The sequence below is a fragment of the Salvelinus alpinus genome, chromosome 30 (genome assembly GCF_045679555.1).
Source record: "Salvelinus alpinus chromosome 30, SLU_Salpinus.1, whole genome shotgun sequence".
NCBI classification, from domain to species: domain Eukaryota; kingdom Metazoa; phylum Chordata; class Actinopteri; order Salmoniformes; family Salmonidae; genus Salvelinus; species Salvelinus alpinus.
In genome coordinates, this window is record NC_092115.1 from 10,209,596 (window position 1) to 10,229,237 (window position 19,642).

A 19,642-nucleotide genomic window follows, 5' to 3' on the forward strand; every position below is an offset into this window, starting at 1 on the left:
ATTGTCATGTAAAGCAGCATTGGTTTGTTTGTTTTCGTGTGAGATTAGTACTGTAAAGCCACATTGGTACTAGTGCCGATTCATTGAGTAAAGAAAGCAGAGATTACACACATAAAAACACTGACCACGACATGATTTGAACACGTAACCTTCTGATCTGGAGTCAGACGCGCTACCGTTGCGCCACGAAGTCTTGGACAAATTGCATTTTTGGAGGGGATGCCTAGTTCAGATTTCGTTGACTGTATAATTTGGAATGGAGGCCTGGTTCTCTGGGGAAATGTACCATCTGACAATGCCCCCTCGTCAGCACTTACCTTTGAAGATCTTCATCTGGTTGCAGTCACATTCAATTGAAAACTACCCACATCAAAAAAATCCCACTTCCTGGATGGATTTTCCTCAGGTTTTCGCCTGCCATATCAGTTCTGTTATACTCACAGACATAATTTTAACCGTTTTGGAAACTTTAGAGTGTGTTCTATCCAAATCTGCCCATTACATGCATATCCTAGCTTCCGGGCCTGAGTAACAGGCCGTTTACTTGGGGCACGCTTCTCATCCAGACGTTGAAATACTGCCCCCAAGCCATAAGAAGTTAAACTCCCTGTTCGAAGACTGATTTAAGTCTATCAATCACACAGCATCATCTGATTTAGGAATTTGCCGTGTGCCAGGCTTTTGTGAGAGACAATTGTCATGTAAAGCAGCATTGGTTTGTTTGTTTTCGTGCGAGATTAGTACTGTAAAGCCACATTGGTACTAGTGCCGATTCATTGAGTAAAGAAAGCAGAGATTACACACATAAAAACACTGACCACGACGTGATTTGAACACGCAACCTTCTGATCTGGAGTCAGACGCGCTACCGTTGCGCCACGAAGTCTTGGACAAATTGCATCTTTGGAGGGGATGCCTAGTTCAGATTTCGTTGACTGTATAATTTGGAATGGAGGCCTGGTTCTCTGGGGAAATGTACCATCTGACAATGCCCCCTCGTCAGCACTTACCTTTGAAGATCTTCATCTGGTTGCAGTCACATTCAATTGAAAACTACCCACATCAAAAAAATCCCACTTCCTGGATGGATTTTCCTCAGGTTTTCGCCTGCCATATCAGTTCTGTTATACTCACAGACATAATTTTAACAGTTTTGGAAACTTTAGAGTGTGTTCTATCCAAATCTGCCCATTACATGCATATCCTAGCTTCCGGGCCTGAGTAACAGGCCGTTTACTTGGGGCATGCTTCTCATCCAGACGTTGAAATACTGCCCCCAAGCCATAAGAAGTTAAACTCCCTGTTCGAAGACTGATTTAAGTCTATCAATCACACAGCATCATCTGATTTAGGAATTTGCTGTGTGCCAGGCTTTTGTGAGAGACAATTGTCATGTAAAGCAGCATTGGTTTGTTTGTTTTCGTGTGAGATTAGTACTGTAAAGCCACATTGGTACTAGTGCCGATTCATTGAGTAAAGAAAGCAGAGATTACACACATAAAAACACTGACCAACGACATGATTTGAACACGTAACCTTCTGATCTGGAGTCAGACGCGCTACCGTTGCGCCACGAAGTCTTGGACAAATTGCATTTTTGGAGGGGATGCCTAGTTCAGATTTCGTTGACTGTATAATTTGGAATGGAGGCCTGGTTCTCTGGGGAAATGTACCATCTGACAATGCCCCCTCGTCAGCACTTACCTTTGAAGATCTTCATCTGGTTGCAGTCACATTCAATTGAAAACTACCCACATCAAAAAAATCCCACTTCCTGGATGGATTTTCCTCAGGTTTTCGCCTGCCATATCAGTTCTGTTATACTCACAGACATAATTTTAACCGTTTTGGAAACTTTAGAGTGTGTTCTATCCAAATCTGCCCATTACATGCATATCCTAGCTTCCGGGCCTGAGTAACAGGCCGTTTACTTGGGGCACGCTTCTCATCCAGACGTTGAAATACTGCCCCCAAGCCATAAGAAGTTAAACTCCCTGTTCGAAGACTGATTTAAGTCTATCAATCACACAGCATCATCTGATTTAGGAATTTGCCGTGTGCCAGGCTTTTGTGAGAGACAATTGTCATGTAAAGCAGCATTGGTTTGTTTGTTTTCGTGCGAGATTAGTACTGTAAAGCCACATTGGTACTAGTGCCGATTCATTGAGTAAAGAAAGCAGAGATTACACACATAAAAACACTGACCACGACGTGATTTGAACACGCAACCTTCTGATCTGGAGTCAGACGCGCTACCGTTGCGCCACGAAGTCTTGGACAAATTGCGTCTTTGGAGGGGATGCCTAGTTCAGATTTCGTTGACTGTATAATTTGGAATGGAGGCCTGGTTCTCTGGGGAAATGTACCATCTGACAATGCCCCCTCGTCAGCACTTACCTTTGAAGATCTTCATCTGGTTGCAGTCACATTCAATTGAAAACTACCCACATCAAAAAAATCCCACTTCCTGGATGGATTTTCCTCAGGTTTTCGCCTGCCATATCAGTTCTGTTATACTCACAGACATAATTTTAACAGTTTTGGAAACTTTAGAGTGTGTTCTATCCAAATCTGCCCATTACATGCATATCCTAGCTTCCGGGCCTGAGTAACAGGCCGTTTACTTGGGGCACGCTTCTCATCCAGACGTTGAAATACTGCCCCCAAGCCATAAGAAGTTAAACTCCCTGTTCGAAGACTGATTTAAGTCTATCAATCACACAGCATCATCTGATTTAGGAATTTGCTGTGTGCCAGGCTTTTGTGAGAGACAATTGTCATGTAAAGCAGGATTGGTTTGTTTGTTTTCGTGTGAGATTAGTACTGTAAAGCCACATTGGTACTAGTGCCGATTCATTGAGTAAAGAAAGCAGAGATTACACACATAAAAACACTGACCACGACGTGATTTGAACACGCAACCTTCTGATCTGGAGTCAGACGCGCTACCGTTGTGCCACGAAGTCTTGGACAAATTGCATTTTTGGAGGGGATGCCTAGTTCAGATTTCGTTGACTGTATAATTTGGAATGGAGGCCTGGTTCTCTGGGGAAATGTACCATCTGACAATGCCCCCTCGTCAGCACTTACCTTTGAAGATCTTCATCTGGTTGCAGTCACATTCAATTGAAAACTACCCACATCAAAAAAATCCCACTTCCTGGATGGATTTTCCTCAGGTTTTCGCCTGCCATATCAGTTCTGTTATACTCACAGACATAATTTTAACAGTTTTGGAAACTTTAGAGTGTGTTCTATCCAAATCTGCCCATTACATGCATATCCTAGCTTCCGGGCCTGAGTAACAGGCCGTTTACTTGGGGCATGCTTCTCATCCAGACGTTGAAATACTGCCCCCAAGCCATAAGAAGTTAAACTCCCTGTTCGAAGACTGATTTAAGTCTATCAATCACACAGCATCATCTGATTTAGGAATTTGCTGTGTGCCAGGCTTTTGTGAGAGACAATTGTCATGTAAAGCAGCATTGGTTTGTTTGTTTTCGTGTGAGATTAGTACTGTAAAGCCACATTGGTACTAGTGCCGATTCATTGAGTAAAGAAAGCAGAGATTACACACATAAAAACACTGACCACGACATGATTTGAACACGTAACCTTCTGATCTGGAGTCAGACGCGCTACCGTTGCGCCACGAAGTCTTGGACAAATTGCATTTTTGGAGGGGATGCCTAGTTCAGATTTCGTTGACTGTATAATTTGGAATGGAGGCCTGGTTCTCTGGGGAAATGTACCATCTGACAATGCCCCCTCGTCAGCACTTACCTTTGAAGATCTTCATCTGGTTGCAGTCACATTCAATTGAAAACTACCCACATCAAAAAAATCCCACTTCCTGGATGGATTTTCCTCAGGTTTTCGCCTGCCATATCAGTTCTGTTATACTCACAGACATAATTTTAACCGTTTTGGAAACTTTAGAGTGTGTTCTATCCAAATCTGCCCATTACATGCATATCCTAGCTTCCGGGCCTGAGTAACAGGCCGTTTACTTGGGGCACGCTTCTCATCCAGACGTTGAAATACTGCCCCCAAGCCATAAGAAGTTAAACTCCCTGTTCGAAGACTGATTTAAGTCTATCAATCACACAGCATCATCTGATTTAGGAATTTGCCGTGTGCCAGGCTTTTGTGAGAGACAATTGTCATGTAAAGCAGCATTGGTTTGTTTGTTTTCGTGCGAGATTAGTACTGTAAAGCCACATTGGTACTAGTGCCGATTCATTGAGTAAAGAAAGCAGAGATTACACACATAAAAACACTGACCACGACGTGATTTGAACACGCAACCTTCTGATCTGGAGTCAGACGCGCTACCGTTGCGCCACGAAGTCTTGGACAAATTGCGTCTTTGGAGGGGATGCCTAGTTCAGATTTCGTTGACTGTATAATTTGGAATGGAGGCCTGGTTCTCTGGGGAAATGTACCATCTGACAATGCCCCCTCGTCAGCACTTACCTTTGAAGATCTTCATCTGGTTGCAGTCACATTCAATTGAAAACTACCCACATCAAAAAAATCCCACTTCCTGGATGGATTTTCCTCAGGTTTTCGCCTGCCATATCAGTTCTGTTATACTCACAGACATAATTTTAACCGTTTTGGAAACTTTAGAGTGTGTTCTATCCAAATCTGCCCATTACATGCATATCCTAGCTTCCGGGCCTGAGTAACAGGCCGTTTACTTGGGGCACGCTTCTCATCCAGACGTTGAAATACTGCCCCCAAGCCATAAGAAGTTAAACTCCCTGTTCGAAGACTGATTTAAGTCTATCAATCACACAGCATCATCTGATTTAGGAATTTGCCGTGTGCCAGGCTTTTGTGAGAGACAATTGTCATGTAAAGCAGCATTGGTTTGTTTGTTTTCGTGCGAGATTAGTACTGTAAAGCCACATTGGTACTAGTGCCGATTCATTGAGTAAAGAAAGCAGAGATTACACACATAAAAACACTGACCACGACGTGATTTGAACACGCAACCTTCTGATCTGGAGTCAGACGCGCTACCGTTGCGCCACGAAGTCTTGGACAAATTGCGTCTTTGGAGGGGATGCCTAGTTCAGATTTCGTTGACTGTATAATTTGGAATGGAGGCCTGGTTCTCTGGGGAAATGTACCATCTGACAATGCCCCCTCGTCAGCACTTACCTTTGAAGATCTTCATCTGGTTGCAGTCACATTCAATTGAAAACTACCCACATCAAAAAAATCCCACTTCCTGGATGGATTTTCCTCAGGTTTTCGCCTGCCATATCAGTTCTGTTATACTCACAGACATAATTTTAACAGTTTTGGAAACTTTAGAGTGTGTTCTATCCAAATCTGCCCATTACATGCATATCCTAGCTTCCGGGCCTGAGTAACAGGCCGTTTACTTGGGGCACGCTTCTCATCCAGACGTTGAAATACTGCCCCCAAGCCATAAGAAGTTAAACTCCCTGTTCGAAGACTGATTTAAGTCTATCAATCACACAGCATCATCTGATTTAGGAATTTGCTGTGTGCCAGGCTTTTGTGAGAGACAATTGTCATGTAAAGCAGGATTGGTTTGTTTGTTTTCGTGTGAGATTAGTACTGTAAAGCCACATTGGTACTAGTGCCGATTCATTGAGTAAAGAAAGCAGAGATTACACACATAAAAACACTGACCACGACGTGATTTGAACACGCAACCTTCTGATCTGGAGTCAGACGCGCTACCGTTGTGCCACGAAGTCTTGGACAAATTGCATTTTTGGAGGGGATGCCTAGTTCAGATTTCGTTGACTGTATAATTTGGAATGGAGGCCTGGTTCTCTGGGGAAATGTACCATCTGACAATGCCCCCTCGTCAGCACTTACCTTTGAAGATCTTCATCTGGTTGCAGTCACATTCAATTGAAAACTACCCACATCAAAAAAATCCCACTTCCTGGATGGATTTTCCTCAGGTTTTCGCCTGCCATATCAGTTCTGTTATACTCACAGACATAATTTTAACAGTTTTGGAAACTTTAGAGTGTGTTCTATCCAAATCTGCCCATTACATGCATATCCTAGCTTCCGGGCCTGAGTAACAGGCCGTTTACTTGGGGCATGCTTCTCATCCAGACGTTGAAATACTGCCCCCAAGCCATAAGAAGTTAAACTCCCTGTTCGAAGACTGATTTAAGTCTATCAATCACACAGCATCATCTGATTTAGGAATTTGCTGTGTGCCAGGCTTTTGTGAGAGACAATTGTCATGTAAAGCAGCATTGGTTTGTTTGTTTTCGTGTGAGATTAGTACTGTAAAGCCACATTGGTACTAGTGCCGATTCATTGAGTAAAGAAAGCAGAGATTACACACATAAAAACACTGACCACGACATGATTTGAACACGTAACCTTCTGATCTGGAGTCAGACGCGCTACCGTTGCGCCACGAAGTCTTGGACAAATTGCATTTTTGGAGGGGATGCCTAGTTCAGATTTCGTTGACTGTATAATTTGGAATGGAGGCCTGGTTCTCTGGGGAAATGTACCATCTGACAATGCCCCCTCGTCAGCACTTACCTTTGAAGATCTTCATCTGGTTGCAGTCACATTCAATTGAAAACTACCCACATCAAAAAAATCCCACTTCCTGGATGGATTTTCCTCAGGTTTTCGCCTGCCATATCAGTTCTGTTATACTCACAGACATAATTTTAACCGTTTTGGAAACTTTAGAGTGTGTTCTATCCAAATCTGCCCATTACATGCATATCCTAGCTTCCGGGCCTGAGTAACAGGCCGTTTACTTGGGGCACGCTTCTCATCCAGACGTTGAAATACTGCCCCCAAGCCATAAGAAGTTAAACTCCCTGTTCGAAGACTGATTTAAGTCTATCAATCACACAGCATCATCTGATTTAGGAATTTGCCGTGTGCCAGGCTTTTGTGAGAGACAATTGTCATGTAAAGCAGCATTGGTTTGTTTGTTTTCGTGCGAGATTAGTACTGTAAAGCCACATTGGTACTAGTGCCGATTCATTGAGTAAAGAAAGCAGAGATTACACACATAAAAACACTGACCACGACGTGATTTGAACACGCAACCTTCTGATCTGGAGTCAGACGCGCTACCGTTGCGCCACGAAGTCTTGGACAAATTGCATCTTTGGAGGGGATGCCTAGTTCAGATTTCGTTGACTGTATAATTTGGAATGGAGGCCTGGTTCTCTGGGGAAATGTACCATCTGACAATGCCCCCTCGTCAGCACTTACCTTTGAAGATCTTCATCTGGTTGCAGTCACATTCAATTGAAAACTACCCACATCAAAAAAATCCCACTTCCTGGATGGATTTTCCTCAGGTTTTCGCCTGCCATATCAGTTCTGTTATACTCACAGACATAATTTTAACCGTTTTGGAAACTTTAGAGTGTGTTCTATCCAAATCTGCCCATTACATGCATATCCTAGCTTCCGGGCCTGAGTAACAGGCCGTTTACTTGGGGCACGCTTCTCATCCAGACGTTGAAATACTGCCCCCAAGCCATAAGAAGTTAAACTCCCTGTTCGAAGACTGATTTAAGTCTATCAATCACACAGCATCATCTGATTTAGGAATTTGCCGTGTGCCAGGCTTTTGTGAGAGACAATTGTCATGTAAAGCAGCATTGGTTTGTTTGTTTTCGTGTGAGATTAGTACTGTAAAGCCACATTGGTACTAGTGCTGATTCATTGAGTAAAGAAAGCAGAGATTACACACATAAAAAAACTGACCACGACGTGATTTGAACACGCAACCTTCTGATCTGGAGTCAGATGCGCTACCATTGCGCCACGAAGTCTTGGACAAATTGCACCTTTGGAGGGGATGACTAGTTCAGATTTCGTTGACTGTATAATTTGGAATGGAGGCCTGGTTCTCTGGGGAAATGTACCATCTGACAATGCCCCCTCGTCAGCACTTACCTTTGAAGATCTTCATCTGGTTGCAGTCACATTCAATTGAAAACTACCCACATCAAAAAAATCCCACTTCCTGGATGGATTTTCCTCAGGTTTTCGCCTGCCATATCAGTTCTGTTATACTCACAGACATAATTTTAACCGTTTTGGAAACTTTAGAGTGTGTTCTATCCAAATCTGCCCATTACATGCATATCCTAGCTTCCGGGCCTGAGTAACAGGCCGTTTACTTGGGGCACGCTTCTCATCCAGACGTTGAAATACTGCCCCCAAGCCATAAGAAGTTAAACTCCCTGTTCGAAGACTGATTTAAGTCTATCAATCACACAGCATCATCTGATTTAGGAATTTGCCGTGTGCCAGGCTTTTGTGAGAGACAATTGTCATGTAAAGCAGCATTGGTTTGTTTGTTTTCGTGTGAGATTAGTACTGTAAAGCCACATTGGTACTAGTGCTGATTCATTGAGTAAAGAAAGCAGAGATTACACACATAAAAAAACTGACCACGACGTGATTTGAACACGCAACCTTCTGATCTGGAGTCAGATGCGCTACCATTGCGCCACGAAGTCTTGGACAAATTGCACCTTTGGAGGGGATGACTAGTTCAGATTTCGTTGACTGTATAATTTGGAATGGAGGCCTGGTTCTCTGGGGAAATGTACCATCTGACAATGCCCCCTCGTCAGCACTTACCTTTGAAGATCTTCATCTGGTTGCAGTCACATTCAATTGAAAACTACCCACATCAAAAAAATCCCACTTCCTGGATGGATTTTCCTCAGGTTTTCGCCTGCCATATCAGTTCTGTTATACTCACAGACATAATTTTAACAGTTTTGGAAACTTTAGAGTGTGTTCTATCCAAATCTGCCCATTACATGCATATCCTAGCTTCCGGGCCTGAGTAACAGGCCGTTTACTTGGGGCATGCTTCTCATCCAGACGTTGAAATACTGCCCCCAAGCCATAAGAAGTTAAACTCCCTGTTCGAAGACTGATTTAAGTCTATCAATCACACAGCATCATCTGATTTAGGAATTTGCTGTGTGCCAGGCTTTTGTGAGAGACAATTGTCATGTAAAGCAGCATTGGTTTGTTTGTTTTCGTGTGAGATTAGTACTGTAAAGCCACATTGGTACTAGTGCCGATTCATTGAGTAAAGAAAGCAGAGATTACACACATAAAAACACTGACCACGACATGATTTGAACACGTAACCTTCTGATCTGGAGTCAGACGCACTACCGTTGCGCCACGAAGTCTTGGACAAATTGCATTTTTGGAGGGGATGCCTAGTTCAGATTTCGTTGACTGTATAATTTGGAATGGAGGCCTGGTTCTCTGGGGAAATGTACCATCTGACAATGCCCCCTCGTCAGCACTTACCTTTGAAGATCTTCATCTGGTTGCAGTCACATTCAATTGAAAACTACCCACATCAAAAAAATCCCACTTCCTGGATGGATTTTCCTCAGGTTTTCGCCTGCCATATCAGTTCTGTTATACTCACAGACATAATTTTAACCGTTTTGGAAACTTTAGAGTGTGTTCTATCCAAATCTGCCCATTACATGCATATCCTAGCTTCCGGGCCTGAGTAACAGGCCGTTTACTTGGGGCACGCTTCTCATCCAGACGTTGAAATACTGCCCCCAAGCCATAAGAAGTTAAACTCCCTGTTCGAAGACTGATTTAAGTCTATCAATCACACAGCATCATCTGATTTAGGAATTTGCCGTGTGCCAGGCTTTTGTGAGAGACAATTGTCATGTAAAGCAGCATTGGTTTGTTTGTTTTCGTGCGAGATTAGTACTGTAAAGCCACATTGGTACTAGTGCCGATTCATTGAGTAAAGAAAGCAGAGATTACACACATAAAAACACTGACCAGGACGTGATTTGAACACGCAACCTTCTGATCTGGAGTCAGACGCGCTACCTTAGCGCCACTAAGTCTTGGACAAATTGCGTCTTTGGAGGGGATGCCTAGTTCAGATTTCGTTGACTGTATAATTTGGAATGGAGGCCTGGTTCTCTGGGGAAATGTACCATCTGACAATGCCCCCTCGTCAGCACTTACCTTTGAAGATCTTCATCTGGTTGCAGTCACATTCAATTGAAAACTACCCACATCAAAAAAATCCCACTTCCTGGATGGATTTTCCTCAGGTTTTCGCCTGCCATATCAGTTCTGTTATACTCACAGACATAATTTTAACAGTTTTGGAAACTTTAGAGTGTGTTCTATCCAAATCTGCCCATTACATGCATATCCTAGCTTCCGGGCCTGAGTAACAGGCCGTTTACTTGGGGCATGCTTCTCATCCAGACGTTGAAATACTGCCCCCAAGCCATAAGAAGTTAAACTCCCTGTTCGAAGACTGATTTAAGTCTATCAATCACACAGCATCATCTGATTTAGGAATTTGCTGTGTGCCAGGCTTTTGTGAGAGACAATTGTCATGTAAAGCAGCATTGGTTTGTTTGTTTTCGTGTGAGATTAGTACTGTAAAGCCACATTGGTACTAGTGCCGATTCATTGAGTAAAGAAAGCAGAGATTACACACATAAAAACACTGACCACGACATGATTTGAACACGTAACCTTCTGATCTGGAGTCAGACGCGCTACCGTTGCGCCACGAAGTCTTGGACAAATTGCATTTTTGGAGGGGATGCCTAGTTCAGATTTCGTTGACTGTATAATTTGGAATGGAGGCCTGGTTCTCTGGGGAAATGTACCATCTGACAATGCCCCCTCGTCAGCACTTACCTTTGAAGATCTTCATCTGGTTGCAGTCACATTCAATTGAAAACTACCCACATCAAAAAAATCCCACTTCCTGGATGGATTTTCCTCAGGTTTTCGCCTGCCATATCAGTTCTGTTATACTCACAGACATAATTTTAACCGTTTTGGAAACTTTAGAGTGTGTTCTATCCAAATCTGCCCATTACATGCATATCCTAGCTTCCGGGCCTGAGTAACAGGCCGTTTACTTGGGGCACGCTTCTCATCCAGACGTTGAAATACTGCCCCCAAGCCATAAGAAGTTAAACTCCCTGTTCGAAGACTGATTTAAGTCTATCAATCACACAGCATCATCTGATTTAGGAATTTGCCGTGTGCCAGGCTTTTGTGAGAGACAATTGTCATGTAAAGCAGCATTGGTTTGTTTGTTTTCGTGCGAGATTAGTACTGTAAAGCCACATTGGTACTAGTGCCGATTCATTGAGTAAAGAAAGCAGAGATTACACACATAAAAACACTGACCACGACGTGATTTGAACACGCAACCTTCTGATCTGGAGTCAGACGCGCTACCGTTGCGCCACGAAGTCTTGGACAAATTGCGTCTTTGGAGGGGATGCCTAGTTCAGATTTCGTTGACTGTATAATTTGGAATGGAGGCCTGGTTCTCTGGGGAAATGTACCATCTGACAATGCCCCCTCGTCAGCACTTACCTTTGAAGATCTTCATCTGGTTGCAGTCACATTCAATTGAAAACTACCCACATCAAAAAAATCCCACTTCCTGGATGGATTTTCCTCAGGTTTTCGCCTGCCATATCAGTTCTGTTATACTCACAGACATAATTTTAACCGTTTTGGAAACTTTAGAGTGTGTTCTATCCAAATCTGCCCATTACATGCATATCCTAGCTTCCGGGCCTGAGTAACAGGCCGTTTACTTGGGGCACGCTTCTCATCCAGACGTTGAAATACTGCCCCCAAGCCATAAGAAGTTAAACTCCCTGTTCGAAGACTGATTTAAGTCTATCAATCACACAGCATCATCTGATTTAGGAATTTGCTGTGTGCCAGGCTTTTGTGAGAGACAATTGTCATGTAAAGCAGCATTGGTTTGTTTGTTTTCGTGTGAGATTAGTACTGTAAAGCCACATTGGTACTAGTGCCGATTCATTGAGTAAAGAAAGCAGAGATTACACACATAAAAACACTGACCACGACATGATTTGAACACGCAACCTTCTGATCTGGAGTCAGACGCGCTACCGTTGCGCCACGAAGTCTTGGACAAATTGCATTTTTGGAGGGGATGCCTAGTTCAGATTTCGTTGACTGTATAATTTGGAATGGAGGCCTGGTTCTCTGGGGAAATGTACCATCTGACAATGCCCCCTCGTCAGCACTTACCTTTGAAGATCTTCATCTGGTTGCAGTCACATTCAATTGAAAACTACCCACATCAAAAAAGTCCCACTTCCTGGATGGATTTTCCTCAGGTTTTCGCCTGCCATATCAGTTCTGTTATACTCACAGACATAATTTTAACCGTTTTGGAAACTTTAGAGTGTGTTCTATCCAAATCTGCCCATTACATGCATATCCTAGCTTCCGGGCCTGAGTAACAGGCCGTTTACTTGGGGCACGCTTCTCATCCAGACGTTGAAATACTGCCCCCAAGCCATAAGAAGTTAAACTCCCTGTTCGAAGACTGATTTAAGTCTATCAATCACACAGCATCATCTGATTTAGGAATTTGCCGTGTGCCAGGCTTTTGTGAGAGACAATTGTCATGTAAAGCAGCATTGGTTTGTTTGTTTTCGTGCGAGATTAGTACTGTAAAGCCACATTGGTACTAGTGCCGATTCATTGAGTAAAGAAAGCAGAGATTACACACATAAAAACACTGACCACGACGTGATTTGAACACGCAACCTTCTGATCTGGAGTCAGACGCGCTACCGTTGCGGCACGAACTCTTGGACAAATTGCATCTTTGGAGGGGATGCCTAGTTCAGATTTCGTTGACTGTATAATTTGGAATGGAGGCCTGGTTCTCTGGGGAAATGTACCATCTGACAATGCCCCCTCGTCAGCACTTACCTTTGAAGATCTTCATCTGGTTGCAGTCACATTCAATTGAAAACTACCCACATCAAAAAAATCCCACTTCCTGGATGGATTTTCCTCAGGTTTTCGCCTGCCATATCAGTTCTGTTATACTCACAGACATAATTTTAACCGTTTTGGAAACTTTAGAGTGTGTTCTATCCAAATCTGCCCATTACATGCATATCCTAGCTTCCGGGCCTGAGTAACAGGCCATTTACTTGGGGCACGCTTCTCATCCAGACGTTGAAATACTGCCCCCAAGCCATAAGAAGTTAAACTCCCTGTTCGAAGACTGATTTAAGTCTATCAATCACACAGCATCATCTGATTTAGGAATTTGCTGTGTGCCAGGCTTTTGTGAGAGACAATTGTCATGTAAAGCAGCATTGGTTTGTTTGTTTTAGTGTGAGATTAGTACTGTAAAGCCACATTGGTACTAGTGCCGATTCATTGAGTAAAGAAAGCAGAGATTACACACATAAAAACACTGACCACGACGTCATTTGAACACGCAAGCTTCTGATCTGGAGTCAGACGCGCTACCGTTGCGCCACGAAGTCTTGGACAAATTGCATTTTTGGAGGGGATGCCTAGTTCAGATTTCGTTGACTGTATAATTTGGAATGGAGGCCTGGTTCTCTGGGGAAATGTACCATCTGACAATGCCCCCTCGTCAGCACTTACCTTTGAAGATCTTCATCTGGTTGCAGTCACATTCAATTGAAAACTACCCACATCAAAAAAATCCCACTTCCTGGATGGATTTTCCTCAGGTTTTCGCCTGCCATATCAGTTCTGTTATACTCACAGACATAATTTTAACCGTTTTGGAAACTTTAGAGTGTGTTCTATCCAAATCTGCCCATTACATGCATATCCTAGCTTCCGGGCCTGAGTAACAGGCCGTTTACTTGGGGCACGCTTCTCATCCAGACGTTGAAATACTGCCCCCAAGCCATAAGAAGTTAAACTCCCTGTTCGAAGACTGATTTAAGTCTATCAATCACACAGCATCATCTGATTTAGGAATTTGCCGTGTGCCAGGCTTTTGTGAGAGACAATTGTCATGTAAAGCAGCATTGGTTTGTTTGTTTTCGTGTGAGATTAGTACTGTAAAGCCACATTGGTACTAGTGCTGATTCATTGAGTAAAGAAAGCAGAGATTACACACATAAAAACACTGACTACGACGTGATTTGAACACGCAACCTTCTGATCTGGAGTCAGACGCGCTACCGTTGCACCACGAAGTCTTGGACAAATTGCATCTTTGGAGGGTATGCCTAGTTCAGATTTCGTTGACTGTATAATTTGGAATGGAGGCCTGGTTCTCTGGGGAAATGTACCATCTGACAATGCCCCCTCGTCAGCACTTACCTTTGAAGATCTTCATCTGGTTGCAGTCACATTCAATTGAAAACTACCCACATCAAAAAAATCCCACTTCCTGGATGGATTTTCCTCAGGTTTTCGCCTGCCATATCAGTTCTGTTATACTCACAGACATAATTTTAACAGTTTTGGAAACTTTAGAGTGTGTTCTATCCAAATCTGCCCATTACATGCATATCCTAGCTTCCGGGCCTGAGTAACAGGCCATTTACTTGGGGCACGCTTCTCATCCAGACGTTGAAATACTGCCCCCAAGCCATAAGAAGTTAAACTCCCTGTTCGAAGACTGATTTAAGTCTATCAATCACACAGCATCATCTGATTTAGGAATTTGCTGTGTGCCAGGCTTTTGTGAGAGACAATTGTCATGTAAAGCAGCATTGGTTTGTTTGTTTTAGTGTGAGATTAGTACTGTAAAGCCACATTGGTACTAGTGCCGATTCATTGAGTAAAGAAAGCAGAGATTACACACATAAAAACACTGACCACGACGTGATTTGAACACGCAAGCTTCTGATCTGGAGTCAGACGCGCTACCGTTGCGCCACGAAGCCTTGGACAAATTGCGTTTTTGGAGGGGATGCCTAGTTCAGATTTCGTTGACTGTATAATTTGGAATGGAGGCCTGGTTCTCTGGGGAAATGTACCATCTGACAATGCCCCCTCGTCAGCACTTACCTTTGAAGATCTTCATCTGGTTGCAGTCACATTCAATTGAAAACTACCCACATCAAAAAAATCCCACTTCCTGGATGGATTTTCCTCAGGTTTTCGCCTGCCATATCAGTTCTGTTATACTCACAGACATAATTTTAACCGTTTTGGAAACTTTAGAGTGTGTTCTATCCAAATCTGCCCATTACATGCATATCCTAGCTTCCGGGCCTGAGTAACAGGCCGTTTACTTGGGGCACGCTTCTCATCCAGACGTTGAAATACTGCCCCCAAGCCATAAGAAGTTAAACTCCCTGTTCGAAGACTGATTTAAGTCTATCAATCACACAGCATCATCTGATTTAGGAATTTGCCGTGTGCCAGGCTTTTGTGAGAGACAATTGTCATGTAAAGCAGCATTGGTTTGTTTGTTTTCGTGTGAGATTAGTACTGTAAAGCCACATTGGTACTAGTGCCGATTCATTGAGTAAAGAAAGCAGAGATTACACACATAAAAAGACTGACCACGACGTGATTTGAACACGCAACCTTCTGATCTGGAGTCAGACGCGCTACCGTTGCGCCACGAAGTCTTGGACAAATTGCATTTTTGGAGGGGATGCCTAGTTCAGATTTCGTTGACTGTATAATTTGGAATGGAGGCCTGGTTCTCTGGGGAAATGTACCATCTGACAATGCCCCCTCGTCAGCACTTACCTTTGAAGATCTTCATCTGGTTGCAGTCACATTCAATTGAAAACTACCCACATCAAAAAAATCCCACTTCCTGGATGGATTTTCCTCAGGTTTTCGCCTGCCATATCAGTTCTGTCATACTCACAGACATAATTTTAACCGTTTTGGAAACTTTAGAGTGTGTTCTATCCAAATCTGCCCATTACATGCATATCCTAGCTTCCGGGCCTGAGTAACAGGCCGTTTACTTGGGGCACGCTTCTCATCCAGACGTTGAAATACTGCCCCCAAGCCATAAGAAGTTAAACTCCCTGTTCGAAGACTGATTTAAGTCTATCAATCACACAGCATCATCTGATTTAGGAATTTGCCGTGTGCCAGGCTTTTGTGAGAGACAATTGTCATGTAAAGCAGCATTGGTTTGTTTGTTTTCGTGTGAGATTAGTACTGTAAAGCCACATTGGTACTAGTGCTGATTCATTGAGTAAAGAAAGCAGAGATTACACACATAAAAACACTGACTACGACGTGATTTGAACACGCAACCTTCTGATCTGGAGTCAGACGCGCTACCGTTGCGCCACGAAGTCTTGGACAAATTGCATCTTTGGAGGGGATGCCTAGTTCAGATTTCGTTGACTGTATAATTTGGAATGGAGGCCTGGTTCTCTGGGGAAATGTACCATCTGACAATGCCCCCTCGTCAGCACTTACCTTTGAAGATCTTCATCTGGTTGCAGTCACATTCAATTGAAAACTACCCACATCAAAAAAATCCCACTTCCTGGATGGATTTTCCTCAGGTTTTCGCCTGCCATATCAGTTCTGTTATACTCACAGACATAATTTTAACAGTTTTGGAAACTTTAGAGTGTGTTCTATCCAAATCTGCCCATTACATGCATATCCTAGCTTCCGGGCCTGAGTAACAGGCCGTTTACTTGGGGCACGCTTCTCATCCAGACGTTGAAATACTGCCCCCAAGCCATAAGAAGTTAAACTCCCTGTTCGAAGACTGATTTAAGTCTATCAATCACACAGCATCATCTGATTTAGGAATTTGCCGTGTGCCAGGCTTTTGTGAGAGACAATTGTCATGTAAAGCAGCATTGGTTTGTTTGTTTTCGTGTGAGATTAGTACTGTAAAGCCACATTGGTACTAGTGCCGATTCATTGAGTAAAGAAAGCAGAGATTACACACATAAAAACACTGACCACGACGTGATTTGAACACGCAACCTTCTGATCTGGAGTCAGACGCGCTACCGTTGCGCCACGAAGTCTTGGACAAATTGCATTTTTGGAGGGGATGCCTAGTTCAGATTTCGTTGACTGTATAATTTGGAATGGAGGCCTGGTTCTCTGGGGAAATGTACCATCTGACAATGCCCCCTCGTCAGCACTTACCTTTGAAGATCTTCATCTGGTTGCAGTCACATTCAATTGAAAACTACCCACATCAAAAAAATCCCACTTCCTGGATGGATTTTCCTCAGGTTTTCGCCTGCCATATCAGTTCTGTTATACTCACAGACATAATTTTAACCGTTTTGGAAACTTTAGAGTGTGTTCTATCCAAATCTGCCCATTACATGCATATCCTAGCTTCCGGGCCTGAGTAACAGGCCGTTTACTTGGGGCACGCTTCTCATCCAGACGTTGAAATACTGCCCCCAAGCCATAAGAAGTTAAACTCCCTGTTCGAAGACTGATTTAAGTCTATCAATCACACAGCATCATCTGATTTAGGAATTTGCCGTGTGCCAGGCTTTTGTGAGAGACAATTGTCATGTAAAGCAGCATTGGTTTGTTTGTTTTCGTGTGAGATTAGTACTGTAAAGCCACATTGGTACTAGTGCTGATTCATTGAGTAAAGAAAGCAGAGATTACACACATAAAAACACTGACTACGACGTGATTTGAACACGCAACCTTCTGATCTGGAGTCAGACGCGCTACCGTTGCGCCACGAAGTCTTGGACAAATTGCGTCTTTGGAGGGGATGCCTAGTTCAGATTTCGTTGACTGTATAATTTGGAATGGAGGCCTGGTTCTCTGGGGAAATGTACCATCTGACAATGCCCCCTCGTCAGCACTTACCTTTGAAGATCTTCATCTGGTTGCAGTCACATTCAATTGAAAACTACCCACATCAAAAAAATCCCACTTCCTGGATGGATTTTCCTCAGGTTTTCGCCTGCCATATCAGTTCTGTTATACTCACAGACATAATTTTAACAGTTTTGGAAACTTTAGAGTGTGTTCTATCCAAATCTGCCCATTACATGCATATCCTAGCTTCCGGGCCTGAGTAACAGGCCGTTTACTTGGGGCACGCTTCTCATCCAGACGTTGAAATACTGCCCCCAAGCCATAAGAAGTTAAACTCCCTGTTCGAAGAGTGATTTAAGTCTATCAATCACACAGCATCATCTGATTTAGGAATTTGCTGTGTGCCAGGCTTTTGTGAGAGACAATTGTCATGTAAAGCAGCATTGGTTTGTTTGTTTTCGTGTGAGATTAGTACTGTAAAGCCACATTGGTACTAGTGCCGATTCATTGAGTAAAGAAAGCAGAGATTACACACATAAAAACACTGACCACGACGTGATTTGAACACGCAAGCTTCTGATCTGGAGTCAGACGCGCTACCGTTGCGCCACGAAGTCTTGGACAAATTGCATTTTTGGAGGGGATGCCTAGTTCAGATTTCGTTGACTGTATAATTTGGAATGGAGGCCTGGTTCTCTGGGGAAATGTACCATCTGACAATGCCCCCTCGTCAGCACTTACCTTTGAAGATCTTCATCTGGTTGCAGTCACATTCAATTGAAAACTACCCACATCAAAAAAATCCCACTTCCTGGATGGATTTTCCTCAGGTTTTCGCCTGCCATATCAGTTCTGTTATACTCACAGACATAATTTTAACCGTTTTGGAAACTTTAGAGTGTGTTCTATCCAAATCTGCCCATTACATGCATATCCTAGCTTCCGGGCCTGAGTAACAGGCCGTTTACTTGGGGCACGCTTCTCATCCAGACGTTGAAATACTGCCCCCAAGCCATAAGAAGTTAAACTCCCTGTTCGAAGACTGATTTAAGTCTATCAATCACACAGCATCATCTGATTTAGGAATTTGCCGTGTGCCAGGCTTTTGTGAGAGACAATTGTCATGTAAAGCAGCATTGGTTTGTTTGTTTTCGTGTGAGATTAGTACTGTAAAGCCACATTGGTACTAGTGCTGATTCATTGAGTAAAGAAAGCAGAGATTACACACATAAAAACACTGACTACGACGTGATTTGAACACGCAACCTTCTGATCTGGAGTCAGACGCGCTACCGTTGCGCCACGAAGTCTTGGACAAATTGCATCTTTGGAGGGGATGCCTAGTTCAGATTTCGTTGACTGTATAATTTGGAATGGAGGCCTGGTTCTCTGGGGAAATGTACCATCTGACAATGCCCCCTCGTCAGCACTTACCTTTGAAGATCTTCATCTGGTTGCAGTCACATTCAATTGAAAACTACCCACATCAAAAAAATCCCACTTCCTGGATGGATTTTCCTCAGGTTTTCGCCTGCCATATCAGTTCTGTTATACTCACAGACATAATTTTAACAGTTTTGGAAACTTTAGAGTGTGTTCTATCCAAATCTGCCCATTACATGCATATCCTAGCTTCCGGGCCTGAGTAACAGGCCGTTTACTTGGGGCACGCTTCTCATCCAGACGTTGAAATACTGCCCCCAAGCCATAAGAAGTTAAACTCCCTGTTCGAAGACTGATTTAAGTCTATCAATCACACAGCATCATCTGATTTAGGAATTTGCTGTGTGCCAGGCTTTTGTGAGAGACAATTGTCATGTAAAGCAGCATTGGTTTGTTTGTTTTCGTGTGAGATTAGTACTGTAAAGCCACATTGGTACTAGTGCCGATTCATTGAGTAAAGAAAGCAGAGATTACACACATAAAAACACTGACCACGACGTGATTTGAACACGCAACCTTCTGATCTGGAGTCAGACGCGCTACCGTTGCGCCACGAAGTCTTGGACAAATTGCATTTTTGGAGGGGATGCCTAGTTCAGATTTC

The 19,642-nt window shown here is 43.2% G+C and overlaps 4 non-coding genes across 4 annotated transcripts; all 4 read right to left on the bottom strand.

Annotated features, from left to right (window-relative positions):
• Nucleotides 1-7,745: 7,745 nt before the first annotated feature.
• Nucleotides 7,746-7,817, bottom strand: trnaw-cca (transfer RNA tryptophan (anticodon CCA)). Its single transcript has one exon. It is a non-coding gene; the product is annotated as a tRNA-Trp (tRNA).
• A 621-nt stretch (nucleotides 7,818-8,438) lies between these two features.
• On the bottom strand, nucleotides 8,439-8,510 carry trnaw-cca (transfer RNA tryptophan (anticodon CCA)). Its single transcript has one exon. It is a non-coding gene; the product is annotated as a tRNA-Trp (tRNA).
• A 7,551-nt stretch (nucleotides 8,511-16,061) lies between these two features.
• Nucleotides 16,062-16,133, bottom strand: trnaw-cca (transfer RNA tryptophan (anticodon CCA)). Its single transcript has one exon. It is a non-coding gene; the product is annotated as a tRNA-Trp (tRNA).
• Nucleotides 16,134-17,447: 1,314 nt separating this feature from the next.
• Nucleotides 17,448-17,519, bottom strand: trnaw-cca (transfer RNA tryptophan (anticodon CCA)). Its single transcript has one exon. It is a non-coding gene; the product is annotated as a tRNA-Trp (tRNA).
• Between the last annotated feature and the right edge of the window lie 2,123 nt (nucleotides 17,520-19,642).